The 25,563-nt window shown below is 43.5% G+C and overlaps 1 protein-coding gene and 1 long non-coding RNA gene across 39 annotated transcripts in view; one reads left to right on the top strand and one right to left on the bottom strand.

Annotated features, from left to right (window-relative positions):
- The window catches only part of APBB2 (amyloid beta precursor protein binding family B member 2), a 381,357-nt gene that overhangs the window by 304,293 nt on the left and 51,501 nt on the right, over window positions 1–25,563 (bottom strand). For 6 of the 38 annotated variants that reach the window (XM_070263911.1, XM_070263900.1, XM_070263895.1 and 3 more), the window contains exon 1: window positions 7,701–7,843. The exons of 30 other annotated variants lie outside the window; for them this stretch is intronic. The gene's annotated coding sequence lies outside the window, so the exon portion shown is untranslated. Of the gene's footprint in view, window positions 1–7,700; window positions 7,844–25,563 lie in introns of those variants that run through there. 2 more of the 38 variants (XM_070263893.1, XM_070263897.1) reach the window with 2 other exon arrangements.
- Window positions 1,604–16,821, top strand: LOC138923663 (uncharacterized). Its single transcript, XR_011437627.1, has 3 exons — window positions 1,604–1,884; window positions 7,797–8,152; window positions 16,457–16,821. It is a non-coding gene; the product is annotated as an uncharacterized lncRNA (long non-coding RNA).

Raw genomic sequence — 25,563 nt, 5'->3', positions numbered from 1 at the left:
AAGAAAAAAAAAAGACGAAGATTCGCAACAGATGTTAGCTCAGGTGCCAGTCTTTAAAAACAAAAAAAAAAAGAATATTTTTAAATAAGGTTTTTCTTAAATAGTATGGGAATACAAATCAGAAATGGGATGTCTACACTATATTAGCCTGATCTCTGGGTTTTCTCTTATCTGAACAGTAAGAGCTAATAAATTTAGAAGTCTTCCTTTATCTGACTCAGTAATTCCTAATTTAGAAATTCAAAACCCAAGTGTCCAATAACACTTCCAGGGCTGAACAACAGTACTTTCCTAGAGATAAGAAATTTTTATTTGTTATTCTACAGACTTGCCACAAAGAGACAAAACGACCATAGCCATTTGCCTCCCTTAACTAATGTATCCAAACTTCTCTATCACTGGCCACGCCATACAATTGTGGCTTAATTAAAAAGAGTGCCTCCTGATGTTACTTACAATGTCACAGGAGCAAGGCCCTTAAGTGAACCCTGCCACACTCCATTTCTGATACTCTTAGCAGCGAAGAAAACACCAAACACAACGGCAGAATCTTAATGCTGGGTTACTTGACAATCCGTCACTTCAAGAAGCCTAACCCCCTCAGTTTACAAATGAAGACACTGATGCCCAGAGAGGTCAAATGTCTTTTCCAAGGCCACACAGCTGGCAGAGCAGGGATAACAATCTAGATGGCCTGCCTGTGCTTTGACCAAGCGCTCTTTCCACTACTACAACATCTCAGCACACGCTCGTTGAAATAAGTGGGTACGAACCACACATGTTAAATTCATACCAGCAAAACTAGAAGAACAAGAAAGAAATTTGTTCCATCAAAAATGAAATGCATGCAGGAAAAAAAAGCGAAGACTCAACCGCAGGCTAAAAAAGACGTGGCTCTGCCCAGAACACATTCAATCAGAGAAACAATGGTGGCAGTGTGCTCGGGCAGCAGGTGTCCCGAACAGAAACTGCCTATCACACCAAAGGCTTTCTGGTCCTAGTACTTGCCCTGCTGATAACAGCACGGCCCCACAGCTCAAAGCAGGACAAAAGGTTTGCACCAAGATAAATCCATACTTGCACCACGCCACCTGTAAGAGACAGAAAGGATGCGTGCTCACTCCACTGTTGGAAATAAGTGATTTATGGCATCAAGTTCTGGCCTCTTCCTTCCAAAATGACCTAAGACTTAGAGAAGAAACACTAGTGGATTCAAAAATTAAGAAAATAACAGGCACGAAGAAATAAAATAAAATAATCCTACTGCTTCACATCTTATGTTGGATACGACCTTAGAGAGTGAACAGGATTTTTCTCTTCCTCTAAATGATTTATTTGAACTATTGCTCACCTCCACTTCTTTGTTAGCATTTACCTACAGTGCCCACGCCACACCAATCAGAAACCTAAGGTTCTCACAAAATGTGAAAAGCCTGAAAAGCAAGGGGGGAGAAGAGGACAGATGGCAATGACAAACTCAAACGCTCCCTGAAAAGCCTTTATTGAGCTCACTTCTCGTGGCCCTTTGCCTACTGTGCAGCAGGACAACAAAGGCATGAACTGTGAAGCTGCTAATAAAAAAAGCCGCATCAAGCGATGATGTGATCTCGCTTTGTTAAGAGCAGAACAAACACGATGGCTCTGTCTCGCCTCATCTGAGAAGTCAGGCACCCAACAAAAAAGAAAATGCGTTTTTTTCCACCCAAAACTGCCCCTAAAGTCTCCACCATATATGTTCATGGCTGGATCCTGGAGGAAAGACAATATGGGCAGTTTATTTACTCCCTCCTCTGCCTCAGTTCTAATACTAAAGGTTCAAGTCCACAGCTGGCAAAAGGAATTAGACTCTTGTCGCCGTTTCACAATGAAACCAAAGTTCTGCGGGTGAGTATGGTTCAAGCAACTCTTTAAAGTCATTTGTCAGGTAATGATAGTAAGTTTGAATTTAGCAGTCTGGTGGAATGAACTCTGACCTACTAATCACATTGGGTACAATCTTGCTGAAGTCACCAAATTATTTTTCTCAAAAGAGACTAAACAGAAATTAGAATTAGATCTGATTCATAGAGTTTAAAATCCTTTCTTACTTGGAACGTTGGCTGTGTGCTGTTTCGTTTTTAGGCATTCAGTGAATGCCTTTGGCAAAATGTGCACATAGATACTGCCACCATTTAAGAATCCTAAATGTTTGGCCAGCATTTTATTTTTTCTATTCTAACGTCATAGGAAGGTTTCTCCTTCTTGAGCCTGATTCCAGAAATATCAGCCAAGCCAATTCAACACTTTGGAAATGTCTATCTTAAAACAACCAAGAGGACCAAGCAAAAACATGCTGGAGAACATTCCTCTCATTGCTTTGGAATTTTATTTTAAAAGCTTAGATTCACAATATTGATAGATTTACATGTTAAAATGTTTGGGAAAGGAGAGTATAAATTGTTCCAAATTTTTTTTTAAATAATCTATGATAGGTACTCATCACAGGTAACCAAAAAGAATCTATTATGAGGGGCCACCCGGTGGCGCAGCGGTTAAGTACACACATTCTGCTTCGGCAGCCCGGGGTTCACCGGTTCGGATCCCAGGTGCAGACATGGCACCTCTTGGCAAGCCATGCTGTGGTAGGCGTCCCACATATAAAGCAGAGGAAGATGGTCACGGATGTTAGCTCAGGGCCAGTCTTCCTTGGCAAAAAGAGGAGGATTGGCAGCAGATGTTAGCTCAGGGCTAATCTTCCTCAGAAAAAAAAAAAAAAAGAATCTATTATGAACAACCCAAACTGGTACCCAATAAATTTTGTGGCTGATGATAAAGACATTATGGCAATTTGGAAAAGGTTTAACATAATAACTTCCCCGGTGATGCTCTCAAGAGGGTTTCAACTGGAGGGTGAACAGGGGGAATATATGCTTACTAATGTTTTAAAGGTTGTTCTGGAAAGAAAAATGGATGAAGAAATTAGCAGATTTTGAGGTTGTGGTCCCAGCTCTACGGCTTATGATCCGAGGCTTTCTAGGATAACTAATTTTTTCTCTTTAAACTTTGTTCCATCATTTGCAAAAGTGGGATGCTACTATCAGCCAATTTCATGGGATTTTCAAGGGATGAAACCAAATCTGAAAGCATTACAGAAATTTATAAAGCACTATGTATTTGTTCAACAAATATTTACTAAGAAACCACAATGCTGCCAGATATGGCACTGTGGATACAGCCATGAACAAGAGACCCAGTCCCTTCCTGCAATGACCTAGGTTAAGGGACACCGTGTGATTTGTGAGAGGCACAGGGGGCTATGGGAACATGGAGGCAGCCTCTAATCTGAATGCCAGACAAATATCAGGTATTGTTACCTTTACAAGCCCTTGAGGAATTTTCTCAGTGAAAAGTAGTAGATGTGGTTTTTAGGTTTGTCTCATTCGTTTAGTACTTTTTTATTGAACACTCCCCATGCGTTAGGCACTTTTCCAGGTGCTGGCGATTTAGCACTGAACAAAATTCCTGCTCTAGCACAGACACAGAGATGACACTTCAGTCACTCCTCATCCATGTGAAATGCAAAATACATGAACTGAATAGATTTATGCAGCCAGGCTGCTTCTGCTGCAAGACAACTATTTATTTTTTAACCAAAATATCCACACACAAAAGTTAAAAGGAATATCCTAATTGATCTAAATGCAGAAAACATTTTATTTCTTATTTTAGTCTCCAGGCCACATTTTACAATATACCAAATAGCTGCCATCATATGAAAGGCACTCTTGGCTTTAAGGGATTACAATGTGTGTGTGTGTGTTGGCATGGAGCAGACCGCTCCCCCGACTTCTTTTTCCCCTCAAGAAAAAGAACACACGTTGGACTCCTTCCAAGAACAACCCCAGTTTTAACAAGGGGAATATCAGTTATTTTAGAAGCATTTCCTGTAGTCATTTTTTTAAAGGATAAAAAAAGTTGAATTATTTATTTTAGAAAACGAAACTGAAGTTCAATTTTAACATGCCAAATGTCTGCCTTAGCAAAGTTTCTTTTTAAAATCTGATTTAAAAAAAAAAAAAAAAGAAGGGCCTGAGAACTAGGCTGTCCGGGACACAGGCAACTCGATTATCTAAAAGTTCAACGCCAATGGAGGGAAAGGGGATGGGGGTGGGGGGGAAGAGAAAGGAAGGCACAGGAGGGAAGATCCATGCGTTGATCTGTAGGATTAATAACCCGAAAGCTCACATACTCAACAAATGCTAAGAGCCAATGTTAAAAATATTGTATAGCAAGGAAGAAAGTAAATATCCAAGTAAAACTGACCAAAATGATATCCAACTCGAGAGCAAGAGTTCCCAAACCTGAGATTCCTAAAAGAAATACCAAGCTCAAAGGCCATGTACTCTGACTAGATTTGGGGTAGTGTCCACGAGTCTTTATTTTTTTTAACTGTCCCCAAATGATGCTGATGCCCAGCCATGGTTGGGAACCACTGATTTACTGTATTTCCTCATTGAAAAAAAGCATTGAAATATTTTTATTATAATAACGGGGAAGTGTCCTGCTAAGTGCTTTCCATCAATCTTCATCCATCCTGAAGTATGAACTATTATTATGACTATTTTTAAATGGGGGAAATTTGAGGCATGAAGAGGTCAAATAACTTGACCAATGTTACACGGCGTTTAAATCAAGGACCTCGGATTTTTACCCAAGTCTTATCTTCCCCATATTTTCTTAGCACTCTGATCTGGTGAACTTTGGCAAGCTAATTCTCTTTTCTGCTCTCTAGTCTAGGATGTCACACGACTACTCATCCTAACAATGTATCATTAAAGTTTTTAATACAGAACTTCAATTCTAAAATTCAGTAAAAAATTCTGTGATTTAAGAGGATGTTGTGAAAATCATATATAAAGTGTGGTCTATTTAGAGCACTGGGGAGGTGTTTGGTCAGGTCTGCAGAGTTATTTTAATCACCTTCCATTCCAACCTAAGATCAGTAAAAGGTCCGCTTCTGCTCTAAGGGAATACATGCTCCTGCGTCAACACTGGACTTTTCCCTGGAAGGAGGTGGACACAGTGAGGTCCAGATCACTAGGAATGATTGTCAAGGGTTTCACACCTTTTCACAATTTCACGCTTTTGTTAGTTTTGTTACTCCATCTGCCTAGACTGCCCCTCTCTACTAGGATCTGCCAATTACTGACCCTTCAAAGCCCAGCCTAAATATGACCTCCTTCAGGGTACCTTCTTAGACGCCCTGGCAGAAATAACTGCTGAGGCCTTTGTGATTTTCAATGCTTCTCCTATCACATACAGCAGACTGATGCTTATTTCAGGAATACATACGGCTCCTCTTGACAGAGTCTTTGTAAATCTCACCTCCTCACCCTTTGGTCTTTTTCCTTAGGTTATGTTTTTGATTGTTTTTTCCCAAATCTTCCAGGTCAATTTTTTTTTTCCAACAACAACAAAACACCTAAATTTATATTGTCCTGTACACACTCTTTCCCCCGCTCCCATTTTATTGAGATATAACTGACATAGAATGTATTAGTTTAAGCTGTACACATAATAATTTGATATATGTATATATTACAAAATGATTACCACAATAAGTTTAATTAACATCAGTCACCTCACATAGTCACCAAATTTTTTTTGTGATGAGAACTTTTAAGATCTACTCTCTTAGCAACTTTCAAATATACAACACAGTATTTTTAACTATGGTCACCATGCTGCACATTACAGCCCCAGAATTTATTTATCTTATAAACGACAGTTTGTATTCTAACCGCCTTTACCCATTTCCCCCCCCAACTCCTCTGCTTCTGGCAACCGCCAATCTGTTCTCTATTTCGTTGAGTTTGAGTTTTTTTAGGTTCCACATATAAGCGTGATCATACAGCATTTGTCTTTCTCTAACTTATTCCACTTAGCATAACGCCCGTAAGTGCCATCCATGTTGTCATAAAGGGCAGGATTTCCTTCTTTTTTAGAACTGAATAATATGCTGGTCAATTTTTATCTTATGCTCTTTGCACTTATTTGTTATTACATATTTTATTTCTTAAAACATTCCAAACACAGTTATCTTATATTCTGTATCAGATCATTTTAATATCTCAAGTCCTCTGGGTTCTAAATCTACTGTTTTTAATTTGTTTCTGGTGACTCTCACTCCTGGTGGCTTGTTTTCTAGTAGGATTGAAGATGTTTGATTCTGAACTCAGATTGGGTCGATCTTAGTCATGAGAATGCTAAGGCCTAATGCAGGGATGCCTAACTCCAGAAAGGATTTGCAATTGCTTCTGCCGAAAGCCTAGGGGCACTTTCCTCCTGGGCCACTTTAGCTTCTTGTACAGGTTCTAGTAGAATGCAGGTTCTTCTACCTTGCCACTGACCCAAAGCACAGTCCCCAATCAGTGATGACTGATATCACTTGCCCTTGAGGCAACCTGTCTTTTGTGTTTGTTACACACAAAGCTCCCAGTTTTGACAGTTGGTTGATCTAATTGGGGTAGGAGACTTCAGAGATGTCTTAGTTCATAATCCCAGAAGTACATTAAAAAATGCTTATGCAGGGCCAGCCCCGGTGGCCCGGTGGTTAAGTTTGGTGCATTCCGCTTCAGCAGCCCAGGTTCAGTTCCTGGGCACAGAACCTACACCACTCATCAGGGGCCATGCTGTGGACGCAGCTCACATACAAAAAGGGAAAGATTGGCAGTGGATGTCAGCTCAGGGTAAATCTTCCTCAGCAAAAAGAGGAAGATTGGAACAGAGGTTAGCTCAGGGCAGATCTTCCTCAGCAAAAAAAAAAAAAAGAAAGAAAGAAAAAACCACAAATGCTTTAATCTACAGTGCTTCAGTGGGGAAGCGTGTTAAGGTATCCAGCCCACCATACTGCTAGAAACCTAAATCTTGAACTAATCATCTTCCCTCAAAACCTACTTTTCCTCCCTTGTTCCACATTTTGTTGAAGGGCACCATTCACTCTCACCCAGATCTGAAACCCAGTATTGCAGGTACCAGTGACCTCTTTCTTTCCTCCACTACCCCAGGTGCAACTAGGCACCAAGTCCCAATTTCTTGCTTGATCAAAAGTGGGTTTGCATTTATGTTTCTGATCAACGTGGCACTTAGTAGTATAATTTTAATGATCAAGGACAAGTAAGAAAAATAAATGAGGCAGAATTAAACCCCAAATCACACATTCCTGCCAAACGAAGGTGCTTTATATGAAGGAAGGTTCACACACAGGGAAGTGGAGGGAGACCTGAGTTTCACATGAATCTCAAAAGAACCGGAACTTGGGCTGCCAGACCATAATCGTTCTTCCAAGGACAGGTTTAATTTTAGTCAAACAACATTATCCGTCATGATACATTAACATTAATTTGAATTTTATTGGTCTTGTAGTTTTACTTGATTTTACTCTATAAATTTGTCATTGTTTTATGGTTATATAAGAGCTGGAACCATAAGGAGTTTATACCTAGTTTTATGTAAAGGCATATTTAAGCTAATAAAAATATTTATGTCAGTACTGGGGATTTGTGAGAAGTTTTTTCCTTTAAATAAAGAGGTCCATAAATTACTGAAATTTAAGTAACACTGGTCTTTATATACTTCGCCACCTTTGGTACATTCATCATTCTCTCCATAAACAAAGAGAGAGAAATGGAATACAACAGCACATGCAAGAAATCACTTACTAAACTCCAATTTCTCCCCAGTTCTCCAGCTGCTTGAAGTAGCTCAACACTGATGAATCTTTTAAGGCATCATGCTTTGTTTCTTTCTTCCAATAGTGGTGGTTTCTAATACATAAGACAACAAGAAACATTGCTCTGGGGATTCTTCCAAGATGGCGCCGTGAGTAGTCCTCTTTGTCTCTCGCCCTTCGAGTCTACAATTATTTGGACACTTATCGCTTGACAAAGGATATCCAGACAGCATCTCAGGACGTCTGAGACACCCACGCGACTATACATCGGAAGGCGGACGGACTTTCCTCCGGGAGGATGTGGAAATAGGTGAAAACTCTCCGACCCCGACGGGCAGCCTAGTACCCGCAAGCGGCTTTCTTCCAACGGACGCCCCCAGAGGATCCACACACATCTAGGGCAGGAGTGAGAACACAACAGAGGAGCGACGGTGGAAACAGGTGACCAGAACCCTACTTAAACCCCCCGCAATTACTCCTAAACGCAGAGGGAAACTTTGGAGTTGCACACCTGAGCCCGCGGGGAGAGTCTCTCCCCGCCATTGGCGGGGAGACCCGGCCTGGTGCTCGGGGCGCCCGGAGGGTCCCAGAGAGAGACACGGTGGGCACGGAGGTCTCCCAGCTGCCGTTGCCCGCCCCGTGGGACTAGGGATTGCCGGAGATCTCGGAGAGGACCGGGGCGGGGGATCTTTCAAAGGCGGGTCCGGCGACCCGGTGGGGAAGCGCCGGAGCTCCGCCAGGCAGCAGACAAAACTCTCTGTCTGCCGGTAGCAGAGGGGCCACGCTGAGCATTCAGAGCTCCCGGCAGAGGCCCGGACAGAAGCCCAGAGGGCGGGGCGACCCCCAGCTGCCGTTGCCCGCCCCGTGGGACTAGGGATTGCCGGAGATCTCGGAGAGGACCGGGGCGGGGGAACTTTCAAAGGCGGGTCCGGCGATCCGGTGGAGAAGCACCGGAGCTCCGCCCGGGCAGCAGACAAAACTCTCTGTCTGCCGGTAGCAGAGGGGCCACGCTGAGCATTCAGAGCTCCCGGCAGAGGCCCGGAGAGAAGCCCAGAGGGCGGGGCGACCCCCAGCTGCCGTTGCCCGCCCCGTGGGACTAGGGATTGCCGGAGATCTCGGAGAGGACCGGGGCGGGGGATCTTTCAAAGGCGGGTCCGGCGACCCGGTGGGGAAGCGCCGGAGCTCCGCCAGGCAGCAGACAAAACTCTCTGTCTGCCGGTAGCAGAGGGGCCACGCTGAGCATTCAGAGCTCCCGGCAGAGGCCCGGACAGAAGCCCAGAGGGCGGGGCGACCCCCAGCTGCCGTTGCCCGCCCCGTGGGACTAGGGATTGCCGGAGATCTCGGAGAGGACCGGGGCGGGGGAATTTTCAAAGGCCGGATCGGCGACCCGGAGGGGAAGTGCCGGAGCTCCCCCAGGCAGCAGACAAAACTCTCTGTCTGTCGGTAGCAGAGGGGCCACGCTGAGCACTCAGGGCTCCCGGCAGAAGCCCGGACAGAAGCCCAGAGGGCGGGGCGACCCCCAGCTGCCGTTGCCCGCCCCGTGGGACTAGGGATTGCCGGAGATCTCGGAGAGGACCGGGGCGGGGGAACTTTCAAAGGCGGGTCCGGCGATCCGGTGGAGAAGCGCCGGAGCTCCGCCCGGGCAGCAGACAAAACTCTCTGTCTGCCGGTAGCAGAGGGGCCACGCTGAGCATTCAGAGCTCCCGGCAGAGGCCCGGAGAGAAGCCCAGAGGGCGGGGCGACCCCCAGCTGCCGTTGCCCGCCCCGTGGGACTAGGGATTGCCGGAGTTCTCGGAGAGGACCGGGGCGGGGGAACTTTCAAAGGCGGGTCCGACGATCCGGTGGAGAAGCGCCGGAGCTCCGCCCGGGCAGCAGACAAAACTCTCTGTCTGCCGGTAGCAGAGGGGCCACGCTGAGCATTCAGAGCTCCCGGCAGAGGCCCGGACAGAAGCCCAGAGGGCGGGGCGACCCCCAGCTGCCGTTGCCCGCCCCGTGGGACTAGGGATTGCCGGAGATCTCGGAGAGGACCGGGGCGGGGGAATTTTCAAAGGCCGGATCGGCGACCCGGAGGGGAAGTGCCGGAGCTCCCCCAGGCAGCAGACAAAACTCTCTGTCTGTCGGTAGCAGAGGGGCCACGCTGAGCACTCAGGGCTCCCGGCAGAAGCCCGGACAGAAGCCCAGAGGGCGGGGCGACCCCCAGCTGCCGTTGCCCGCCCCGTGGGACTAGGGATTGCCGGAGATCTCGGAGAGGACCGGGGCGGGGGAACTTTCAAAGGCGGGTCCGGCGATCCGGTGGAGAAGCGCCGGAGCTCCGCCCGGGCAGCAGACAAAACTCTCTGTCTGCCGGTAGCAGAGGGGCCACGCTGAGCATTCAGAGCTCCCGGCAGAGGCCCGGAGAGAAGCCCAGAGGGCGGGGCGACCCCCAGCTGCCGTTGCCCGCCCCGTGGGACTAGGGATTGCCGGAGTTCTCGGAGAGGACCGGGGCGGGGGAACTTTCAAAGGCGGGTCCGACGATCCGGTGGAGAAGCGCCGGAGCTCCGCCCGGGCAGCAGACAAAACTCTCTGTCTGCCGGTAGCAGAGGGGCCACGCTGAGCATTCAGAGCTCCCGGCAGAGGCCCGGAGAGAAGCCCAGAGGGCGGGGCGACCCCCAGCTGCTGTTGCCCACAAGGTGAGGCTAGGGATTGCCGGAGATCTCGGAGAGGACTGGGGCTGGAGAGAGTTCCAGAGACCCAGCTTAGTAGCCTAGGGGGAAACCCTACAGGCTCACAGAAGCCTTAGGGAAAGCCTCTGCACAGCACCAGTAGAAGGCACCCAGCCGCCAGCCACAAGGCTGGAAGACCCCAGGGCAAAAGCAGCATAGCTAGGTGTACTAACCACAGTCTGTAGAAGATGCCAATAGCTCTCCTGCGACCCATAGAGGACAAGTGAGATTTGGTGGGTGCCGACAGCAACCGAGCGACAAATAAAAGTGATCCCACCCCTGGCCGCTGGAAAAGCCCATAACACCGTTGCAGACCCCAAGGAGAGAGCGCATCTAGGTGGGCAACAACAGTAGGCACCTGCAGTCTGAAGCCCCCCGTGACGGCCCCCACGGCAGAGGAGGGAATCCAAAGGGCCACTGTGGCTACGAAGAGGGGCCCAGGCCCAGTTAGCAACTACGGACAGGGTTCCTGGTTGGTGAAGTATAAACAGCTGCTCCCCCCACCGCAGCAGCTGAAACAAGTGAAAGGAGCAACTAAACTCTATCTCCATGCGGAGGCACAAATCAACATCATCAAGCAATATGAAAAAATACATCAAATCTCCAGAACAGAAAGAAAGTAACAAATACACAGAAAACAATCCCAAAGAAAATGAGATATATAACCTAAATGATGATGACTTCAAAACAGCCATCATTAAAATACTCACTGAGTTAAGAGAGAATTCTGACCGACAACTCAACGAGTTCAGGAGCTATGTCACAAAAGAGTTTGATACGATAAAGAAGAACCAAACAGAAATACTGGAAATGAAGAACACAATAGAGGAGATTAAGAAAAATCTAGATGCTCTGAACAGTAGGGCCGATAATATGGAGGAAAGAATTAGCAATTTGGAAGATGGCAATATAGAATTGTTGCAGGCAGAGGAGGAGAGAGAAGCAAGACTTAAAAGAAATGAAGAAACTCTCCGAGAATTATCAGACACAATTAGGAGATGCAACGTAAGGATTATAGGTATACCAGAGGGAGAAGAGAAGGAGAAAGGGGCAGAAAACCTATTCAAAGAAATAATGGCTGAGAACTTCCCAAATCTGGTGAGGGAGATGGATCTTCAGGTGACAGAAGCCAATAGATCTCCAAACTTTATCAATGCAAGAAGACCAACTCCACGGCATATAGTAGTGAAGCTAGCAAAAGTCAACGACAAGGAGAAAATATTAAGGACAGCCAGGCAAAAGAAACTAACCTACAAAGGAACCCCCATCAGGCTATCAGCAGATCTCTCAGCAGAAACTTTACAGGCTAGAAGAGAGTGGAATGATATATTCAATAATCTGAAGGACAAAAACCTACAGCCGAGAATTCTCTACCCAGCGAAAATATCCTTCAAATACGATGGAGAAATAAAAACTTTCCCAGATAAACAAAAATTAAGGGAGTTCATTGCCACAAAACCTCCTCTTCAGGAAATCCTCAGGAAAACCCTCATTCCTGAAAAATCCAAAAAAGGAAAGGGACTACAAAACCAAGAGCAGAGGAGATAAGTAGAAGGACAACAACAGAGAGTAGCAGCTCTACATCAGAACAGATTAAACCATGGGACGAGAAACAAAGGAAACTGAAGAAAACCGGAAAACAAGACACAAAATGGTAGTGGTAGGCCACCACGTCTCAATAATCACTCTAAATGTAAACGGATTGAACTCCCCAATCAAAAGACACAGAGTGGCAGGATGGATCAAAGAACAAGATCCAACAATATGCTGCCTCCAGGAAACACACCTCAGCCCCAAAGACAAACACAGACTCAGAGTGAAGGGATGGAGAACAATACTCCAAGCTAATAATGAACAAAAGAAAGCAGGTGTCGCTATACTAATATCAGACAAGGTAGATTTCAAAGCAAAACAGATAAAGAAAGACAAAGAGGGACAGTATATAATGATAAAAGGGACTCTCCACCAAGAAGACATAACACTTATAAATATATACGCACCCAACACAGGAGCACCAAAATTTGTAAAGCAACTCTTAATAGAACTAAAAGAAGACATCAACAACAATACAATAATAGTAGGGGACCTCAACACACCATTAACACCAATGGACAGAACATCCAGACAGAAAATCAACAAGGAAATAATAGAATTAAATGAAAAATTAGACCAGATGGACCTAATAGATATATATAGAACACTTCATCCAAAAACAGCAGGTTACACATTCTTCTCAAGTGCACATGGAACATTCTCAAGGATTGACCATATTTTGGGAACCAAAGCAAACATCAATAAATACAAGAGAGTTGAAATAATATCAAGCATCTTTTCTGATCATAACGCTATTAAACTAGAAATCAACTACAAGAAAAAAGCAGAGAAAGGTGCAAAAATGTGGAGACTAAACAACACGCTTCTCAACAAACAATGGATCATTGAAGAAATTAAAGAAGAAATCAAATATTATCTGGAGACAAATGAAAATGAGAACACGACATACCAAATCATTTGGGATGCAGCAAAAGCAGTCCTAAGAGGGAAATTCATCGCAATACAGGCTCACCTCACTAAACAAGAAAAAGCTCACGTAAGCAACCTCAAACGACACCTAACAGAACTAGAAAAAGAAGAACAAACAAGGCCCAGAGTCAGTAGAAGGAGGGAAATAATAAAAATAAGAGCAGAAATAAACGATATTGAAACAAAAAAGACAATAGAAAGGATCAATGAAACAAAGAGTTGGTTCTTCGAAAGAATTAACAAAATTGACAAACCCCTAGCCAGACTCACCAAGAAAAGAAGAGAGAAATCGCAAATTAATAAAATCAGGAATGACAGAGGAGAAATCACAACAGATACCAATGAAATACAAGAGATCATAAGAGAATACTATGAAAAACTATATGCCAACAAATTGAACAACCTGGAAGAAATGGACAAATTCCTAGACTCCTACAATCTCCCCAAACTGAATCAGGAAGAAATGGAGAATCTGAATAGACCAATCACAAGTAAGGAAATAGAAACGGTAATCAAAAACCTCCCCAAAAACAAGAGTCCAGGACCAGACGGCTTCTCTGGAGAATTCTACCAAACATTCAAAGAAGACTTAATACCTATTCTCCTCAAACTGTTCCAGAAAATTGAGAAAGATGGAGAACTCCCTAACACATTCTATGAAGCCAACATCACTCTGATCCCCAAACCTGACAAGGACAACACAAAGAAGGAGAACTACAGGCTGATATCACTGATGAACATAGATGCAAAAATCCTCAACAAAATTTTGGCAAACCGATTACAGCAATACATCAAAAAGATTATACACCATGATCAAGTGGGATTTATACCAGGGACACAGGGATGGTTCAACATCCGCAAGTCAATCAACGTGATACACTACATTAACAAAATGAAAACCAAAAACCACATGATCATCTCAATAGATGCAGAGAAAGCATTCGACAAGATCCAACACCCATTTATGATAAAAACCCTCAGTAAAATGGGTATAGAAGGAAAGTACCTTAACATAATAAAGGCCATATATGATAGACCCACAGCCAACATCATACTCAATGGACAAAAGCTGAAAGCCATCCCTCTGAGGACAGGAACAAGACAAGGGTGCCCACTTTCACCACTCCTATTCAACATAGTTCTGGAGGTGCTGGCCAGAGCAATTCGGCAGGAAAAAGAAATAAAAGGAATCCAAATAGGTAACGAAGAAGTAAAACTCTCGTTGTTTGCAGACGACATGATCTTATACATAGAAAACCCCAAAGAATCCACAGAAAAACTATTAGAAATAATCAACAACTACAGCAAAGTAGCAGGGTATAAAATTAACGTGCATAAATCAGTAGCATTTCTATACACTAACAATAAACTAACAGAAAAAGAACTCAAGAACTCTATCCCATTCACAATAGCAACGAAAAGAATAAAATACCTTGGGATAAACTTAACCAAGGAAGTGAAGGATCTATACAATGAAAACTACAAGACTCTCTTGAAAGAAATAGGCGATGACATAAAGAGATGGAAAGACATCCCTTGCACATGGATCGGAAGAATAAACATAGTTAAAATGTCCATACTACCTAAAGCAATATACAGATTCAATGCTATCCCAATCAGAATTCCAAGAACATTCTTCACAGAAATTGAACAAACAATCCTAAAATTCATATGGGGCAACAAAAGACCGCGAATTGCTAAAGCAATCCTGAGCAAGAAAAACAAAGCCGGCGGAATCACAATCCCCGATTTCAAAACATACTACAAAGCTACAGTGATCAAAACAGCATGGTACTGGTACAAAAACAGGTCCACAGATCAATGGAACAGAATTGAAAGCCCAGAGATAAAACCACACATCTATGGACAGCTAATCTTCGACAAAGGAGCAGAGGGCCTACAATGGAGAAAAGAAAGTCTCTTCAACAAATGGTGCTGGGAAAACTGGACAGCCACATGCAAAAGATTGAAAATTGACCATTCTTTTTCTCCACACACCAAAATAAACTCAAAATGGATCAAAGACCTAAAGATTAGGCCTGAGACAATAAGTCTTTTGGAAGAGAATATAGGCAGTACACTCTTTGACATCAGTTTCAAAAGAATCTTTTCGGACACTGTAACTCCTCAGTTGAGGGAAACAATAGAAAGAATAAACAAATGGGACTTCATCAGACTAAAGAGCTTCTTCAAGGCAAGGGAAAACAGGATTGAAACAAAAAAACAGCTCACTAATTGGGAAAAAATATTTACAAGCCACTTATCCGACAAAGGGTTAATCTCCATAATATACAAAGAACTCACACTGCTTAACAACAAAAAAACAAACAACCCGATCAAAAAATGGGCAGAGGACATGAACAGACATTTCTCAAAAGAAGATATGAATATGGCCAATAGACACATGAAAAGATGTTCATCATCGCTAATCATCAGGGAAATGCAAATCAAAACTACACTAAGATATCACCTTACCCCCGTTAGATTGGCAAAAACATCCAAAACCAAGAACGACAAATGTTGGAGGGGTTGTGGAGAAAGAGGAACCCTCATACACTGTTGGTGGGAATGCAAACTGGTACAGCCACTATGGAAAACAGTATGGAGATTTCTCAAAAAGTTAAAAATAGAAATACCCTATGACCCAGCCATCCCATTACTGGGTATCTATCCTAAGAACCTGATATCAGATATCTCAAGAGTCCGTTGCACCCCTATGTTCATTGCAGCATTATTTACAATAGCCAAGACGTGGAACCAGCCTACATGCCCAGAAACTAATGATTGGATAAAGAAGATGTGGTATATATACACAATGGAATACTACTCAGCCATAAAAAAAGACGAAATTGGCCCATTCACAACAATGTGGATGGACCTCGAGGGTATTATGTTAAGCGAAATAAGTCAGTCAGAGAAAGACGAACTCTATATGACTCCACTCATAGGTGGAAATTAGTATATTGAGAAGGAGATCTGATTGGTGGTTACCAGGGAAAAGGGGGGGTGGGGGGAGGGTACGGAGGGGGAAGTGGTGTACCCACAACATGACTAACAAAAATGTACAACTGAAATCTCACAAGGTTGTAATCTATCATAACATTAATAAAAAAAAAAAAAAAAAAAAAAAAAAAAAAAAAAAAAAAAGAAACATTGCTCTGCCCAGCACCAACCATTACCCACTTCTACCAGAATGTATAAAATGGCACAGATTTACTGGCAACAGTATAGCAAATGAAATGTGTCACACAAAAGATAGCCCTTGACTTAAGGAAGTCCATTTCCTGGTTGGGTTTCAATAACCGGGAATTTGGTGAGTACAGCATTGCTTTCTGAATGAGTACAAGTAACTCCCAACCATTTCTTCTTAATTTCTATATTCTTATTCTTTATGGAATGATGGACTGTAGTTCCTTCAACCTCCAGATATTTCATTTTAAAAGTTCCCCTATCATGATAAAACTTTCTCTCTCCAACATACTGGCCCATGTGTCAACATCTTTTATTTCTCTTCCCACAGGGTCCAACTCAACCAGAATCAGCAGGGAAGTCACAGCATATCCACGCAACCCCTTACTGGAGATAGGAACACCCTGGGGCCCCGAACTTTGAAAAGGCTTACCCAGGGTCACATGGCTAATGGGCAGAGACCAGAACCCACTTTTACCCAGTCTGGCACCCAATCTAATTCTCTGACTCATCTGACTCATTTTAAATCCTAAGTAGTTTGAACTAGGACCTAAAATAAATGACTTTGGTCATCATTAAAACTTTTTTAAGTCCAGTAATTTGATATTTTGCTAATAATAATTTGAGGATATCCACAGTGTATAAAACACCAACTCATGTTTCAATAAAAGACTAAAGAAAGTACCTCAAATTCTGAAACCGAATTTCCGGATTCTTACTTGGAAGGGTTTTTTCTTGTTTTTTGTTTTTTTTAATTTTTTTTTTCCTTTTTCTCCCCAAAGCCCCCCCGTACATGGTTGTATATTCTTTGTTGTGGGTCCTTCTAGTTGTGGCATGTGGCTGCCTCAGTGTGGTTTGATGAGCCCTGCCATGTCCGCGCCCAGGATTCGAACCAACGAAACACTGGGCTGCCTGCAGCGGAGCGCGTAAACTTAACCACTCAGCCATGGGGCCAGCCCCTGTTGTTTTTTGTTTTTTAATCAGAGTACGTTAACTTGGGGGAAAAAATGAGATTACTTTTTTAATTCAAAGAAAGAAAGAATATTCTACTGATAGTTTTAAAATGACATAGTGACCACATGTAACTCTAATTCAGCAACTGTTCTCAAATTCAGATCTGGAACAGGGCACAAGAATATGCATTTTTAGCAAGTACAAGTGATTACAATGCTGATAGTCTGAAGGCCGCTTGATGGGAAACACTGATCTATTCAATTTTTTAAAACAAACTAATTCTGGTACTATTTCTATCTAATCAAGAAAGTAAGACAAAGGGAGGAAGGAGAAAGGAAGAAAGAAGAGCGAGAGAGAATCCTAAAGACACAGACAGATGAGACAAACAGACAGACATGGTGTTACCCTTCAAGCATGTGGAAAAGTGGCGTTCGTGGAGTAACATTCCTAAACTCTGGCCTAATAAATTATGTGAGAGCTGCTGCTAAGAATTCTTAAAATCAACTCAAAGCAGAAATGGCACTATCACCCAAAGAATAAGTGAAATCACAGACTAGCACAGGGTTTGGCAGATTTCAGGCCCTCAAGACATATTTGTTTAATTAAGGAGCAATTCCATCTCCAGCTGGAAATCTGAACCACAAAAGACAAATCCTAATTAATATGATCACATCTTATTTTCCCCCTGTGTTTGTTTCCTCAGGACATCTATAATGTCTGAACTAGAAATGGAGCCATAAGTATTCTAACATTTGTTAGAATGCTCACCCTATATTTTCGTCATTTATAAATTGATAGATATCACTTTATTAATTCTTCTCAGATCTTTTCAAAGAAATTTTAACTTTTTAAATTATATCTATTATCCACCTTAAGCCAGGTAATACTGGCAAGTAAAACCTACTAGAAAGGACAGGTGGGGAAAAAAGAAAAGGGAGGAATGGGAGATACAATTAATTGAGGAGAAAAACCAAGAGTAAAGAAGTCAAGAATTAAATGCAGCTAAACATACAAACCACTACTTCATGGTCCAAACGCTGTATCATTTTTAACAAAACGAGGAAAAATCCCCGACAGATTTATTTAGAAGAAAATTATCAGAGCTCCTGAGGACACTGGGTGAGGGGTCTCCCTCTGCTCTCTATCTCCATCACCAGGCCAGCTTCATTCATTCATTTCTTTCTACTTCTTTCATTTCAGGACAACATTTAGCAGTGTTTATTTTATTCATTTTACCCAAAATTAAATCCTGATAGGAGGAAAGAAAACTTTTATTTGCAAATTATTATCTGTTGTGAAGCTGAGTCCACAGCTTGCTTTCACAGAAGCGGGGGCTAAGTGTTACAGAAAGTTCATGGGCTTTGGAGTTTGAGAGAAAAAAGTTCAAATCCTGTCTGCATCACCTATTATCTGTGTGACCTTAAGACTCATCGTCTAACTTTCTGAGTCGTTTTCCTCCTCTATAAAATGGAAACCACAGCAGCTACCTTCTGGATGAAGTGGGGATTAGGGACAAAGTATCCTAAAAGACCGAGCAAAGTGCCCAGCACAGCAAGTGGCTGCTTTTATTGTTATTTCACACCTGCTGCCTTTGCCTCAAGGCTTATCTTCTGTCTGGGCAGGTCAGTCTAAAGCAAGTATTCCCCAGACTAGCAGGCACTCTGTTTCTGGCTGCAAAGCATTCCTGCATGAAAGCCCCCTCAAACCGCCATCTAACACCAGACTTGTTAAAGCTGCAAGCCCACAGGCCATCCAGAGCAGGGTTCTGTTCTCCCCCAGTACAGATGAAATGAAAGCCATTCTCCTCAGGCCTTCTCAAAGGACCACCCACGCTCAAAGGGCGCCTAGTGTATCATTTTAGCTACAGAGAAAGAAGCCAAGGAAATGACCCCAAATTTTCACCCCTGGAGCAATCTAATCCCAAACACTTGGATAATAAGTGGAAGAGAGGAAGGAGGCTATGTGGAGGCAGCTTTGCTCTACCACCCCCAGCCCCACCTGCCAGCACACACAACTGCTCTGACACATGAATCCTCTTAAAATCTGGACCAGGCCAGGAAATGCCAAGAAACAATACAGGGTCAGTGGAGAAAGCAGCTACTGGTTCTTACGAAATTTCCACAGCCCTTGGGCAAGAGCTACACTCTCCAAAGCCCATTCCCAAGGTAATCCTATCTGTACTTGAGAGATGGTAAACCGAGGGACAAGGGCACTGACTCCAGACCCAGGCTGCCTGGTTCCAACCCCGACTCCCTCCCATCCTAGCTGCGTGACCTTGGCCATGGCATGCAGAAGGAGCACAATGACTTTGATGGGGTTCAGGGCAGGCTGCCCCTAGATGCGCCACTCTGTTATGTGGATTATTTTGAGCTGAAGACAGCAAAGGCTCAGACTCAGCAAGAACATTCGACCTTTCCCCCCTAACTGCCTAACTGCCTAAAAGAAATTTAAAATAAAGGCCTGTCCCCAGGAAAAGGTCATCACCATAGATAACTCTGGGTAGACTGGGAGGATCCTTGCTAAGCCCACTTTTACCAAAGTTCTACTTACCAAACATTTGCTTTTCCATTTCAATGTGCGTTGCCTTCCTTTCCTTTGAAGACCCAAACCACTACCCCCAACATCCTCCTTGTCTGTAGCTGACAATACTTAAACAGGCAGCCTCAGCCAGTTGGCTGAGTTATTCAGTTTCCCCTGAGTTTGTCCCCATGTATACATGCTATTAAACTTTCTTTGATTTTCTCCTGCTAACCTGCCTTTTTAATGATTTTGATGCGGGGTCGGTGAGATGAGGAGTCGAAAGAAAGATTTCTTAGACTCTTAAGATCCGGCAGTAGTGCTCTTTTATTTAGAGAATAGAATAGCATGGGGACAGGACCCATGGGCAGGCAGAGCTGCTGCCGGTATGTTGCTGCTGCTGCTTCTGCTGCCAACATGGGTGAAGAGTAAGGCTAAATTTAAGGCATAGGTATGTGAGTTATCTCTTTACAAGACAAAGAATATGTAAAAAAGTTAAAATGGTATCAGTGCCTGTAGGGTCCGTCCATTTGGCGGTCCCACAACTTTTAGATAAGAATCAAACCGGATTGAGTAAATGGCAGAAGTCACCGCTTGAATATTATCCTCAGCTAAAAACAAAGGAGGATTTGGGGGGGGGGGGGGGGCTCAGTTACATGAGGTTGCCAGACAGTAAACAACTTAAGTCCTTGCCTCTGGCATTGATTAAGAGTTTCTAGAGATAAGCCCATGCCCCTTCTTCCTGGCACAGAGAGGGAGGCATCTTCACAGATAGAGGTTTCCCTTAGAAATGTAAATATTTCCCAACAAAGGGACAAGCAAATTCCACTCCTTGGAGCCTGCTTCTCATCTGTAGTTTTAAAAGTAACCAGCCTAAAAATCCTCATCATAAACCGTTTTAAAATTAACCAGCCTAAAAATCCTCATCAATTTGACCAGCCATAAGAACCTTAAGGAAAAGGGGTGAGGAAGTCTCCCACTTCCCCGACAGACAGCACCTGACTCGTAGGGCTGCTGTGAGAATTGAATGGGTTAATATATGTAATAGTGCTTAAGCTAGCTATTATTATTACTACGAAAGCATTACCCGCAATTCTCATTAATGAGGCTGAGTGTACAAGAGCACACTCTCTTCCCAGAAAAAGACTGCTGTGTCCCTAAGAGGCTACACTCCAACTAAAGTTCTTTAAATTAAATTGCATTCTAGAGACACCAGAAAGTCATTCTGGTTTATCTAAAGCAGTGGTTCTAAGCCAGGGTGACACCAGGAGCAAAAGGTACATGTCTCTGGGCGGCAGGTCTGGTTTGGAGCCCAGGTGTGTACTTTGACAAAGCAATGTCACCCTAATGCCCACCTGGAGGTAAGAAGCATTGGCTGAAAGCAAGTCTCAAATCTGCAAGATCAGCCTCTCTTGTCAGGGTGGGGAGAGTTCATGGGTGTTTCGAGGGTACCACTGCCCACAAAAATGCCTCTGCAACCCGTTTGCTGCCACCTGAAATTCCTTTAGGAGCTTTCCATCACACAAATCAGAACTACATTTTTTTTTTGAGGAAGATTAGGTAGGCCTGAGCTAACTACTGCCAATCCTCCTCTTTTTGCTGAGGAAGACTGGCCCTGAGCTAACACCTGTGCACATCTTCCTCTACTTTATATGTGGGACGCCTACCACAGCATGGCTTTTGCCAAGCAGTGCCATGTCCACATCCGGAATCGGAACCAGCAAACCCCGGGCCGCCAAGAAGTGGAATTATGCGAGCTTAACCTCTGTGCCACCAGGCCAGCCCCCAGAACTACACTTTAAACTAAAAAAGGAACTAACATTGGCTGAGCACTTACAATGTACCAAGCCCTTTATATATATGTCCTGTTCCTCAAGATCGCCCCATAGCACAGTTACCATACAAAGGAAGAAACTGAGGAGTAGAGAGTTCCAGAGCAGAGCCGAGATTCCACCCCAGGGGTCTGCCCACTGCACCATCTTGCCTCCTGGCCCATCACCTGAGCTCAGGAACCCTGGACATAGTTCAAGGGCGATGAAAAACTGGTCTGAAGGAGGAGCTTCACACACACACCCCACCCCATCCTCAGGTCTTCTCAGGTTGTGCTGAACCAGGAAGAAGTCGAAGTTTAAAGATGCAGGAAGGAGTCCTCCGCTCACCCTTCACCTCCTCCTCCTGGAGAGGGTTTCAGGGCAAATCTCAAATTCACCAAGCCCCAATGCCCCATCTATACAGCAAAAATGTGTTAGGCTTCAATCTCTGTTTTATTTCTTAATAGGCAAAAGAAAGGATGAAAAGGAAAGGACCAGATTAATTAATAGAAAGAGGCAGATAAAAATGAAGAAAATGACTCAATCTACCACAAAAAAGCTACTTTACTATGAAGCTCAAATAAGGTCACACTATCCACAGCAATATTAGCTAAGATTTATTGAACTTAGTGCCAAGAACACATCGTCTCTCAACAACCCTTAGAGATGGGTATTTTCATTCTCATTTTCCAGATTAAGAAAACTGAAGTAAAAGAAAAGGTAAAAATATCTTGTCCAAAGACTCCCAATTTGTGAATGGAAACTCAAACCCAGGATAAAATCTACCTTTCCAACTCTTAAGTCTGGTATGCCATTTTGTCTATAAAATTGCTATGTAATCTGTCAAGTCTTATAGAGCTATTACTTTCCCTGTCATTAGGAAATTTCCATGAGCCATAAAGTGCCGCAGAAGCTGCAGAAAAAGCAAAGGGATGTGGATAATCTATAAACTGGAATCTCATCCCTGGAATAAATAAGAGAAGCTTGTAAACCTATTTTCAGCTTAATGAATAGAAAACAAATAGAAGCATCCAAAGAAAATGAACGCAATCAAGAAATAACATTAAGGAGGAAGGCACGAGGCTTAAGGGTGGAAAAAAAAACAAAAAGAAATCACAGGATGCTGCTTTGTGGATGCTGGAGAAACAATGCTATTCATTGGGAAATGTCAAGGATGAAAAACAACTACGAGGAGGTGATCAAGCGACTGTAAGACAATGATCCAGGGCCCAAGTCAAGCTGGCTGTAAGGAAGCTGGCTAGGGGTGGGGACCTCACAGGTGCTGCTGCCTGGACCAAGAGGCCAAGGGCCTGAGATCACCAGGCCCTAGAGAGGAAATGACAGAAGCCCAGCTGCTCAAGCGATTAGTCAGTGCTGAGGAACACCACACTTCCTCCCACTTCCCCTCCCTGCAAATGCTCGAGCAGTACCAGACATTCCTTCTCAACGGAGGGGATGATTTTTTTAATACCAGATAGACCAGACAGACCGAGAAAATTTTTCTCTCCACACTGCACCCCAGTCAGCAACTAAGAAGCCAAAGGAGACTTCAGGAGGCTGAACCTGGCCACAAAAACACCCAGCAGTCAGGAGACTGGATTCCAGAGGGGGCTCCACAGCGGTCCTGGCTATGGCACTTCAGGCATCCCTCAGCAACTCGAACCATCTGCATGCAAGTGAAGGGCAGAGAGGATGACCTCTTAGGGGCAAGTTCTGGTCACTAACTCCCTTCCTGATTACCTTGGTCTCCCTCTCACCTCCCACGGACGGTGGGGACCTCTCCAATGGGCTTCTAACTCGAAGAGAGGGAGGGAGGGAGGAGGGAAGGAAGAAACTGAGGATGACAAACATCTTTAAGCCTCAACTAGCCTATAAGAACGGGAAATCCAAAATATAAACAAAACTAATGGAGCCGATGAAAATTATATCTACCATTTACTGAGCCGTTACCATGTGCCAGACGCTGTTCAAAGTATGTGGCATATATTAGCTCACTTAATCCTCACAACAACCCTCCAAGGAAGGTGGGTTAAGTAACTTGTGCAGGCGACATAGCTTGTGGTGAAGGTGGGATTTGAGCCTGGCTCTTTAACCACTACACATGCCGCATTAACTTCAAGGATAAGACTACCCAGCTAATTACATGATGCTGCTTTGTTCTTTGGCTGAAATTCTATCAACTTGAACTGACAACGTGTATTACACAGAACGCTGCCAGTTCCCCTGGGGAAAAGGAGGCAACAAGTTTGGAACTAGGATCTGGCAAATACACAGCTTGAGTGAAACCATGCCCTTCACAGACATTGCTCCTTGATTCTAGAATCTTTCTCCCTGATTGAAAGCCCGAAGTCTCTTTCAAAAGGACGACATTCCAGGCCATCACTGACAATGAAGACTCAACCCAGTGAACTCACTTACTCAGGAGAGTGTATGCGAGGCCCAGAAATGTTGAAGGAGTGACTCCAAGTCATTCAGGTACTTAAAAGCCAGGGCTAGAATCTAAGCCTCCCAGATTCCAGTTTCATGTTCTTTCAATTTTTTAAAAACAAGACCCATGTCTTATCCTTCATTTCATTCTGTATCTTTTATCATAGATACTTTCAAACACAAAAAAAGTAGAAAGAATGAATGAATCCCCATATAGCCATCATCCAGCTTCAAGGATTACCAACTCACAGCCAATCTTTTTTATCTCCATACCCACCCTACTTCTCTACCCCCTCCACCACTATCTGCCAACACCAGGTTGTTTGGACTTAAATGCCGGACATCACATCCTTTCATTCGCAAATATTTCAGAACGTATCTCTTAAAAATAAGAATACTTTAAAAGCATAAACACACTAGCATTATCACACTAAAATTGCTATGCAATCCGTCAAGTTTTATAGAGATATTACTTTCCCTGTTATTAGGAAATTTCCATGAGCCATAAAGTGCCTCAGAAGCTACAGAAAAAGCAAAGGGACGTGGAAGTATAATTTCCGAATAAATTCATAATCATAATTTCTTAAAATCAGTTATCTGATCAGTGCTCAAATTTCCCCAAATGTCTTATGTTTTTTGCAGTTTGAATCAGAAGCCATATAAAGTCTATACACTGCAACTGGTTGATATATTCCTTAAATCTCTTTCAATCTCTAGGTCCCCTATTCATCTCCATCTTTTTTTTTTTTTCCTAACAATTTACTCACTGAAGAAATGAGGTCGGTTGTCCTATAGGGTTTCCCATCGTGTGGTTTTGCTGAGTTTTCTTTTTATCTCCCCACAATGCTCGGCACTGTACCTTGCATAAAGGCTCAACCATGTGCAATCTCTCTCCCCCTCTTTCCCTCCCTCTCTCCCTCCTTCTGTTTTAAAAGAATGAATTCCATTTAATTGTTGATTCAATTTGACAACTGTCTACAAAATGTCCATAAGGGCAAGCCTGATGCAATTTCAAGGTAAATAAGACATGATTCCTATCTCTGGGAAGACACACAATCCAATGAGAGTGATAAATGCCATAATGTTAATTCAAGTAGGACAAATGAGAACTATCTGAGAAGGCTCCCAAAGAAATTCAAGGATGAAGTGGGACCTAAGCTAGACTTTGAAAAAGATGGTTTGGGCCCATACGAAGCAAAGGGCAATATAACATAGACGACAGCTTGGGTAATTTTAGCCAGGTGGGAATGTTTCTAACATATTTTAAATTGACAGCAGTGCAGACGGTAAAAGATTTTGTAGGAAAAGAGTTTGGTAATGAAAGATTCTGAATATCTGCTGGGGATTTGAGAAGCATCAAGCATATCTGAATAAGGGAGTGACACTAGATCTGTACTATGGAGACGTAGCAGTAGCATTGAGAGTATTAGAGGTGGGGAATCCAGTTTGGATTTCAATAATCCAGCTCATGGCGTCCTGAACTAGGCCAATGAGAATGACCAAAGAGAAAAGGCAGTGACATGATTTGTCAACTGAATACCTGGGGCCAGAAGGCAGGAAGAGTAGATAGGAAAAGCTGATTTGCAGCTTTGAGAGAACGGAGGTGATTTTCTTGAGGAAAAGAGGCATTAATTCTATAGTACCCCAAGTTACATACTTCCATAACTTTGTATTAAAATCCATATCAAATATAAACATTCTCTAATGTTTCAAAGACAGGGGACATAGG

This window comes from Equus caballus, chromosome 3 (assembly GCF_041296265.1).
Source record: "Equus caballus isolate H_3958 breed thoroughbred chromosome 3, TB-T2T, whole genome shotgun sequence".
Taxonomy (NCBI): Eukaryota; Metazoa; Chordata; class Mammalia; order Perissodactyla; family Equidae; genus Equus; species Equus caballus.
The sequence above is the reverse complement of the archived record's forward strand: the minus strand, read 5'-3'. Positions and strand labels throughout refer to the sequence as shown.